Raw genomic sequence first — 10762 nt, forward strand, 5'->3', positions numbered from 1 at the left:
CCAATGTCTTGCAGTGCAGTCTAAGGATTATTAAAATTGATACACTCTGCCTGTCTATGGTGTCACTCATTGGTTGTCAGACAGTTTTTCACGCACTTCAAATAATTCTAGCTGTTGAATTCTAGAAGCCAATTAGTGATAAGGCAAAGAGACAAATTTCAGTGAAACAAAGACGACTTGTGATAAGTAGGTCTCGACAAATCAATATTAACTCCTTCTTTAGAGGGGGAGAATTTCAAAGTTTGAATCCATGGCAATATTGCAGTAGGAGGATTAAATGGTCTCTTTGCTCTAATTGACACAAGAAAATATCTTCTATGCTATAACATTGGAATGATATAATTTATAAAAATAATTTAACTGGATACCTACAATTTTCCCCTTTATAATTCAGCATATACATGAACTCCCCACTCGTTTGGCATGTAGCAGCTGCCACCTGGGCATCTCATGGAGCCACACGGTAGCGCCAGCGCCGCCTCATCGGGAGGTCGTCTTGCAACTTCGTGACTCTTCTAATGGTCACCGCCAATCCCCCCTGCCTCTCCTCCCTATCTAACAGTCAGTATCTCTTGAGCCCCACATGGTTCTACACGCCCCAGTCGTACCGCAGTAATTTTCGGGTCTCTCGTTCCAAGGGGCCTTGAAGATCAGACGTTTACCATGTGCCTCGGCAGGTTGGTTTAGACGTTCTCACTACATGGGCAGACACATACAGAACATGCCGCGCCAAGTTCATACCGTATACATTGCGGTGAAAGAAAACAATGTTTAGATTCTTTTGTGAAAATGTTGACTCTCGTGTTGAGGGGAAGAGAGGATTATCATACTTTTCAGCTAAGTTCTTTAACTGAATGATGGGCCAAAATTTCACATGATCATGCGAAATTTTTCCAAGAAAACAGCATTAACATTGTTCCTCATATTCAACAAGCATGAAATCTGAGTACTGTCTAAAAATCATCATTTATGAGGGGTATTGTCAGAATATCCTACATGATAACAATACTGTACGAAGTAGCAAAACGTAATTTAATGCTGGATGATTTCTCAACAAAAATTATACGGTTTTGATGAAGTAACCTGCAATTATTGAAAGTGAGATAAACTCACAATAATGCACAAAGTAGCCCAACGTAATTTAATGCTGGATGATTTCTCAACAAAAATTATACGGTTTTGATGAAGTAACCTGCAATTATTGAAAGAGAGATAAACTCACAATAACGCAGCGAGATTGTCAGATTACCCCACCCAATAAAAATATAATGTCGAAGTAACCCACAGTAATAGAACGGCTTTCGATATTAACTTACAATAACGAAACAAAATCGAACAAATGGAACGCATTGAAAAGTAACTTGCTGCAATTTAACGACATTCAAAAGCAATCCACAATAACTAAACTAAAATGATTAATTCCTCACTATAATTGAACGGTATTTACAAAGTACCCCGCTGTTAAGAATTAGTACTAAATGTAACCCATAACACTAGCGATATTGTCAAAGTACCTTCAATAATAGAACTTTATTAACGAAGTACCTAACTCATAATAATACACTGTATTGTCAGAATATTGCTCGCTAATACAACGGTATTGTCCAAGTATCCCTCAACAATAGAACGGTACCGTCAAAATTCCTCATGTTGAGGCACGCAATGTCTACGGTGAAAGACGATCGCGTCTTGTCGCTCTGCATTCTTGTCATAAGAGAGGAGGCGGTGAGCGGCCGGAGCACCGGCGACTCTCAGCCACGCGGCCGGGCTGCTGCCAGAACCGAGTGTCCGGCACGCCGTGCGTCTATAAATCAACACATCAAAAAAGTGACTAATGTGTAACGATTTCGTTCAGATGATGTGTACGTGTAGGACCTGCTTATAAGAATTACCTACCACCAATGCGTATGAAGAGGCAGTATTATGGTATTTTAATACGTAAGGTGTTCACGGCAGTAATATCTAATGCTCACTGCAGAGAAGTACCGAACAACACTCCTGTATTATGTACGTATCACAAACAGATCTGTTTCTCACAAACAACATTACGGTCAGTTTCTACGCTCAGAAAACGAACGGCCTATATTGCTAAAAAAGTGACTTACTTTCTTACACTCAAAACGACCAGAGAGAGGATATATTGCAGTGACCCGCCCCTGAGCTAGGCCAATTTTGGTTAGGATGATCCACTCAGTGGTAAATGAAACATTGCTATTTGGACGAAGTTTTACTCATATATCATTTTACTTTTACTGGACAAGCTCACATTTACAATTAAATCTCAAGAATATTGAACATATTGGTTAAAAAGTAATTCAAGTCATTGCCGACACTTTTATTCTATTCTATTCTAACAAACCTTTAGACGGGGTTCTCCGAACTTGGCAAATTTATCGTTTTTTTTTGTCTCCTGGATCAAACATTTTAGAACGCCACCGCTTAATTACATGCCTCACCGCTTGTAACGCATGTGTTCTCAACGACATACAATATTATGCTCATATTGGTGACAAAATGTGAGTCAAATTGAGTCTTTTGAGAAATTAATTCTTACCAGGACTTGCAGCTCCTTTCTCTGTCGATGCGATTGAAGCTAATCGGTGAAGTGCAAAGCTTTGGTCGTTTTCACAACGCCATTATTGTACGGTATCGTAAAATTCAACGCTCAGGTCACTGGCCGAGGGAAACGATTTCGCATGTCAGTTCCTACTACAGGGATTGAGGAGGGAGAGTATCTCGCTGTCAATTTCGATGAAGATCTCGTTAACAAAAATAGTCGCTTATATACGCATGTAAAACAGTTACTAAAACTTATGAACTTATGCATAACTCATAAATCATAATGTATGAATACCTCAAAAAAATCAACATGTGAAACGGTGCAGCAAGTAAAACATGAGAGTTTCGTCTCTCCGTCAGCACATTGCTGGTGCATAATGCTTGAATAACAAATAAGTTATATGAATAACAAATAAGTTATAAGTTAACGCATCAGGTGATTTTCTTTATCCAGCCTGATATTTGATTGTTCGGTGAACTCGAAGTACAGTACAAATTTTATTTAAAATGAATACATTGTGAATAAAAATTGAGCGAGTGGCTCTTTCCATATGTATAATAGCTAGTGCAATATAAACGCAATTACTGTTGAAGAAGTGAATTCGAGTGTATTTCAAGTCTGACGTTGTTTTGTCCAAGAAACTCCTGAACTAGCAAGCTAAGAATGACCTCTAGGCGTCTCACCATCTGGCCAGGTATGGGTTAGCTGTACACATATAGGAACGGGCACGCCGCAAGCTCGGTTGCAAGTCGTGGTCACGCCTAACTCTCTGAAACGCTTCCTAATGATCCTAGCGGCCGTCCGTCAAGCTTTTATTAGCTCGTATCCTGACTACCTAAGCTATCCTTCGCGCATGTCAAGGCGCGCTCCTCGTGTTTCTTGGCACGTATCCTGACCATTGCAATCATGTAGCAAGTATCTCATGACGGGCTCCAAGTGTTTCTTGGCTCGTATCCTGACTATTGCAATCATGTATATAGCAAGTATCTCATGACGGGCTCCAAGTATTTCTTGGCACGTAATCAAGGTCTACAATTTATTACTACTGGTCGTCGTCTACAGCGTTGAAGTCTCCGGGCTTAAATGTCAAAAAATTACTCAGAAATCCGTATATTTTGAAAATGTTTAATACGTCTACTACTTTCATTCGCAGGACTAAGATGAGATGTCTCGTGCTTTTATAATACTAACTACAGTAGTCTACAAATTAATGCCTCCACTCGTTATAAAATTGCATTCATAACGTAAATAGTGAAAGTTCACATTTTTCGAATAAGCATCCAGGTTAATATTTTTGAAATTACTTGATATTGAGTTAATAATATTTCCATGGTAATTACCTTTCGGGTGCAAATTAAAAAATATCTGTCTTGATGCAAATAACGGTTTTCTTCTATAATTTAAAAATTAGAATATGTAGAACTTTGAGCAAAATTATAATCGAATTCATACGCTTGTACCAAAATAATAGTGCGAAATTGTCCAATATCGCGATTTATCCATAATTTCTTGCATTTAAAAGATGCATTTAGCGTCACTGGATAATGAGATCTACATCTTTCACCCGTACGCAACCCGTATGGCGTGTATATTTGATGTTCACAAATGTCTTCTGAACCTTAGTGTCCCAATAGAAGCCAGAGAACAGGGATAGCAATACATCGTCCCAGTACGTATTTTATCTTCGTCGGACGTAAACCAACGCTTATTCGCTGTTACCAGTATACATTCTGGGTAAACTTGTGTCACTTCCAGCACGGACACCTTCTCTCTCCACGCTATTTCCTCTTGATCAAATACAAGTTTTTTTTCGCGTGAAGCGCATTCTAATTTTGTTTCATGTTATATGATGAATCGCTCATGCGCGAAAGATTTTTCTTGAGCAACAAGCTGGGGTGCAATTAGATGAACATGTATGGAATGAAATAGTTGGAGATCTCTTTTTTCCAATCCGACTCCAACAGATCTAATTTTCTGCAAGTAGCTCCATTTTTCGACACTATTTTGCCTATCACTGTCAGGCTTCGTTTTTGCGTCAAAGATTTAGCAATAACCTAACTCCAAAAAGTACACGCGGACTATATATAAGCAGGAATTTTTTCCATCTTTTAACGTGAAAATGTAGCTCATCGAGTGTGACAGAGGACGACCAGTAAAAAACTATAACAGAAAAAAAGTTTTTCAATATGCTAATGAAAGAAGCATAAATGTGAAAGACATTAGCTCACAATAGACGAGATAGAGTCCAAGAGAAGCTTGTCAATGAGATGCCTCGACCACCTGTAGCAGCGCGACCAATGACGTTTAATTGCTTGCGATAAAGCATCAAGCTCGGGGGGTGAGCGGGCCGGCAGCACCAAGTCATTGTATCATTTAACTCTCTGAGTTCCTTGTTGTAGGTATATTAGCACACTTTCCAACTGAATTGTCCAAAGTTTTAGACGGCGTACAATTACTAATTCCTCTATACAAATAACAGGAATATAAGTGTCGTCAGTTGCGTCCATCAATAAATTTTTTATCGGTAGTAGAGTCTTAATTGTACTTTGCTGACGAGAGTATAAAGTGTCAGATGAATTAAGTAAAATAATTGCCTCCAGGTTATGCGATACGTGGAATGTGTGTGTGATGAACTCCTGCGTTAGCTAAATTGCTTTATAATATAAAGTTTCATTATTTGCATGCAAATTCTGAAAAATCTTCCACATTATTTGAGATATGCATGAAGTATTATTATTATTATTATTATTATTATTATTATTATTATTATTATTATTATTATTAACAATCGATTGGATGACGTATGATCATGAGAATGAAAGCAATTCTTTCTAATTATGTCTACAAAACATGTATATTGAGAAAATTAAATTAAGTCTCTTGGTAACGGTTAATATGACAGAAATTATTCTACGGACGGGCGAGTTTCTAAATGACCGAGTCATACAGGCCTTCTACACAGCAAAAAATCACACAAGAGCAATTTAAATTGTACTGAGAACTCAATTATATAGAGAGCGTTAAATTCTACCTTGCTGAATACATAAATACGGTTTCTGATTATCATCTCTTGAAGATTTGTGTCTCATAGAAAAGATTGACATTATTAGCAGCAACTTGCTATCGTCATCAATATAAGTTAAGACAAAAGTAAGATAAATTTCCAGCTTAATTCAGAAAGAGATTTCCGTTGAATACGACTAGAACCGTTGACAGGCTGATCGCCCTGCGTGAGCACATTATTGCTGCGCACTTGGGCGTCGACCTGTTGACTCGACACACACACAACCGTGACTCGACGCGAGCAATCGTACGATTTAGTAAACAACGAGTCTCACAAATGATTTGCTGCAACCCTTCTGACTCAGATGTGACCAAAATTGTCATGGCACTCAATGCTCTCTGTGTATAAATGTAAATTCAAGCATGCAAAGTAAATATCTCGCAATGGAATATTTGTGGTAGCGGACGAGTTTTTGCGAAGCTGTGCATTATTGCTGTTGAACCCATAGCTTGGCTTGCTTATGGTCTGCTTATTGTTGCTTAGTACCATTTTCGAAATATAAAAGGTAAATAATATAGGACGGTAAAAGTTTAATTCGATCATAAACTCTGACTGTGAAATAGCAGATTTTTTCAATAATTGGAATTATCTCCCTATCTTAATTTGAAAAACTACAAAAATCATTGAAGGGAATCGAGATTTTAAATTTGGTCGGTAATAAAAATTAGAAAGTACAGGCAATGAAACCTAGTTATAGATTTGTTAACTATCTTCTTGAAAATCAATAGGTAAGTAGCACGAGCTATAGAGTCATCCGACTATTGCAATAATTGAACTGACATATTGCACAAACGCTTTATCCTCACACAAGCGAAGTCTCTGCTTGTCGTTAACAGACGCTGACACATGCACGCGTGCGCGTGTCAGCGTCGCTACTCCCATCTCAGCCTCGTATACGGCAGGGAAATAACGGGATAATCGAGACCGTTATTGCGCGGCGTGCGCTTATCTTTCGGTCATTCATGAGTAATAAAGTTATTTCAGAGTAGCTTGGAGAACTGCATATGTGCCCAATGCCCCTTTTTGGTAAATTATTTCAACTTAGTAAGTGCATGTATTGATAGCGTTTTGTCTCCCGATGGAACTTCTCGATCATAATTTTTGTGAGTAAAACTAAAACAAAATATCATCATTGTCTTTGATGACATGATGGGCTTTACAGTGTCAAGTTTTCTCAGTCATCAAGTCGTCGCAAAAGGACTGTTTTAGTGTCAAGTTTACGAACAGATAATAACATCGTAGGCAACGTACAATGTACGATACTTTCGTCACGTGTCGAAGCAGGTCATATCGAAGCAGGTGATGTGATCACTAAATGTTAAAATTACTTCAAAGAAACTCAGAAATCTCACATTTTAAATGTTACGCATATGCTGGGTATAAGTCGAAGACCGACACAGGTCATCTGTAACATATAATTCATCTATTTAAGTTATCGAATTTATCTTGCGCGGAATAAAAGGCTTTGAAATATTCTATATATGTCGAAATTTTCAACTTTGAGTTCTAGATTGAAGTAAACTAAATTTCGTGCTCCATTTCATTACATGCAAATACGAATACGTTTTACAATACGAATACGTTTACTCACGCCGAGCAGTGTGATGTGCCTGTTTCTGACAGTGACTTATTTAGGGTGTTAGCTTCTACCTCCGGTACTTCAGATTTGCGTATCTTAGAATCATTGTACATTTTTAAGCTTAGGCCCATTTTAAATTCAGCTGTGAGCTCCTATCCCCTTGAAATTGTGAATAGATAGGTTTTTATGCCCTATTACTTGTAAATTTAGGTTCTAATTGTGTTCTGCGTGCTTTCAATTGTATTAACTTGTGACTTTCTATGTATGTTCTAGATTCTACGAACTGACGTTGGAGCTGGACTCCGAAACGTTTTCTATAAAGATATGAATTTTTGTGGACTATTCTTTGCTTTTAAATTTTTAGTCAACTTGCGATTTAAGCAAATAAGTGACATTAATACGTTTTACAAAGAAAAAGAAATTCAAGGATTGCGTTTCGTTGGTGATTAATTTTACTCTCCGCTATAGGGATCACGATTTACTCGGGAAGCGAAAATTTCATGGATAAAAACAAGATTGTTACAACAAAATTGTATGTTGTTTTACAACGTAATCATCGGCCAGTAAAATTGGTTGATGTTTGAAGCTCGATCAGCTAGCTGTCATTTATTGACGAGAAACAGAGTGAATATCAGCTAGTAAAATCGATCAAATACAACGAAATATGGAATTAATTCTAATTTCTCGATTTATATAAATCCCTCAAAATCAAATTTAAGTTCGTGTTCGTGCTGTGCTAATCAGAAATTATGATAAAAAATAAGAGGTGGCACAAAGTAGCCTGTAAAAGCAAGGAAAAACGGAAACGAATTCAAATCCAGGAGTTTCATTCTCTTATAATGTCACCTTTGATTGTTCTTATTATCAAACGGAATATGTCGATATAGGGCTTATCTAAAAAAAGAAGGGGTGTTCACGGTCTGCTGATCGTGTCGTCGTTGGTGCAGGTTTCTTGAGCTGAAAGGTGTCTCGTACATAGCACCAAACTCGACAGAGTATATAGACGTAAACTAAAGATGTTCGGTTAAAGAGTTATAATAGTTAACGCCTAAAGAAAATGATTATCAAAGCTTTGTCGATATTTCATGGTTGGCCATTCATGGCCGACTTAATTGCTACAGTATCTATTCAACCAGGAAAGGAACACAAGGCTATAGCGTTCAGATGAAAACTTACACGCGTGAGTTGCGATAAGCGGAATTTTGTACGTACAGGTAGAACAGGTAGAATGTAGATGATCGTTGGCCAGGTGATAGTCAACGGTATCAGCTACAGCTATAGATTCCCTACAATTATAAGAACGGCTAAGTACCTACGACGGGCCAGGCTGGTGTGTCGCAGGACCAAATTTACGACATGGCCAGGTAGAAAGAAGCTCACCTTTTCACGGGTCTGTGTCTTGTCACGCACAACCATACGTTAAAGTGACGCACTGTCTTGGAAGTCCTGTGGCCTTTTGGGCACCGTCGAGATCGGCAAAGACAGACTTGCGGTCTGTTCCGCACTTATTACCAACACCTTTTTAAGTCCCAGCTCACGCTCCGGAGGAGGAAAGAAACCTCGGTATAATCTTCTTCCGATATTTCTTTTTTTCTTTTGTCTGAAGGTCTCGGTTTTTCCCGCGCTGTTGTCACCCAACAACTCTGAGCTTATATTTTTTTAACCATTCGTGTTGTGGCGGTTTTGCGTCCATGGAAATATTCCCCTCGCTTCATTCATGTTTCCCAATTAGAGAAGAAATTGTGAATTGTCATTAGGGTACATGTAGATAGCTCTGAAAAACGCATATTTCTCTTCAGGACTTAATTAGGCTGCTAGCGCCTATTCATGAATCATATAGAGGCATAATTTCATTTATATCTGAATAAGGACATACCGAAGTTAATATGCTCTTAACATTATCCAGTGGAGTCAGCAGCTGCAGTTCAACAAACTGTCAGTGGACATATTGTTTCACCTTCTCCGAGTTAGCAAACCCGGCCATTTAACTTCTATCTAATTTCGTTTATTTAATGATCAAAAATATTTATTGCACGTCACTCTCTTCAAATAACTAATGCTTAAAAGTTTGTACCTGGAATAATCTTCATCGCCTTATTTATGGGACGTTTTTACCACATTCCATAGGCTGAAAAATGTGGCCCACTTCAAATCGCGTTTCATGCATGACCCGTAGGCAGGGATCCATTTCCTTCATTCATTTTCTGAGGAACTGTGCGTTCTGGGAGCTGAAGTAACATAATATTTAAAACGCTCACCCAACTCTGAAATGATTAAATAACAAAAACCTAATTTAAGCGTTACTATGATAATCTCGAATATTACTTTGTTTGGACAAGTTTGTTGTTATGAAATCAAGGTCAAGAAAACACAACATTGGCAGATTTTAAGGCTGTCAGCGAGTGATTGGTGGTTGACGTTTCAATGATCTCTACTAACTCTTATCGTGAATGCCCGCGAGGTCGAGCGTTGGACACATACGCATACTTTGTCTGCCGGTGATGACTCAGCTGAAGGAATGTCTTCGACAGTCAGAGGCTTGCCCGGCACTGCATGTGGTCACGTCCGCTTAAGAGTGAAATGGGCCTGTGATTAACAAATCTTATTTTGGTCAGCGATCCTGTGGAAGCCATGAAAAGACCACGTGGTCCTCACGGAATGCTGTTAAACAGTGTCACATGTAAACAACTGTCTCGTTCGTTAGTGGATAATATATTTAATGAGTAAAAGGTGATGGGTATATAATAGATGTAAATATTCTTCACATTTGTGTTATCAAGTTTGCTGACGATTGACAGAGAGATTGATTGAAGGAATCGAGTTGGACACGATTTAAGCTGAGTTCATGAATCATGATCGCGAGGTAAGAACGGAAAATTATCATCAGTGTACTTACATTCACTTGACAACTGCACCAGACACTTTAATTGTGTGTACCACTTACCACGTTACTTAGGACGAACATATTCATGAGTTTGTCAATAAATAGCTTCAATGGGTAAGAAGTCAATGGCTACCCTATATAACGCGGAAGAACCGTCTTTACTCTTTATAGAACATTCTGTAACCTTCTAGATCTGTACAAGCAGGAGACACATATACAGCGAAACTACGGTGGAACCGAAATGTAATAAGCAAAGCTGGGAAAATTAGGCTTATCAACGTTTAAATGAATTAGTAACTGTAAATAATTTTGCTAATGGTGAAGGTACAGTACAGTATTAACTCTTAAGGCGTTTAACATGATGAAGTGGACATTTTCTGAAAAAACTACGAAGGCAGTCGTAAACGTACGCGCAGATGTACGTTTACAACTGCACCGCAAAGCTGCAGCATAGAAACTTAGGAAGCACAGCAAGGGATATCCGCGCCAGTCACGTCGGAGCAGGTAAGCGCTATCGATTCTTTGGGCCATCGATCGTCGCAGATGAAGAACTGATGACGCTCTCACGACAGTCCGTGTATGGTACCTGTTCGTCTCTTCGTTCTCTTCTTCAGTACTATCTGCCTGAGACTAATTGTTACCTATTGAGAGCGAGATCATAATTATTAGGCATTC

Source organism: Hyalella azteca, unplaced genomic scaffold, assembly GCF_000764305.2.
Source record: "Hyalella azteca isolate HAZT.00-mixed unplaced genomic scaffold, Hazt_2.0.2 contig12864, whole genome shotgun sequence".
Taxonomy (NCBI): Eukaryota; Metazoa; Arthropoda; class Malacostraca; order Amphipoda; family Hyalellidae; genus Hyalella; species Hyalella azteca.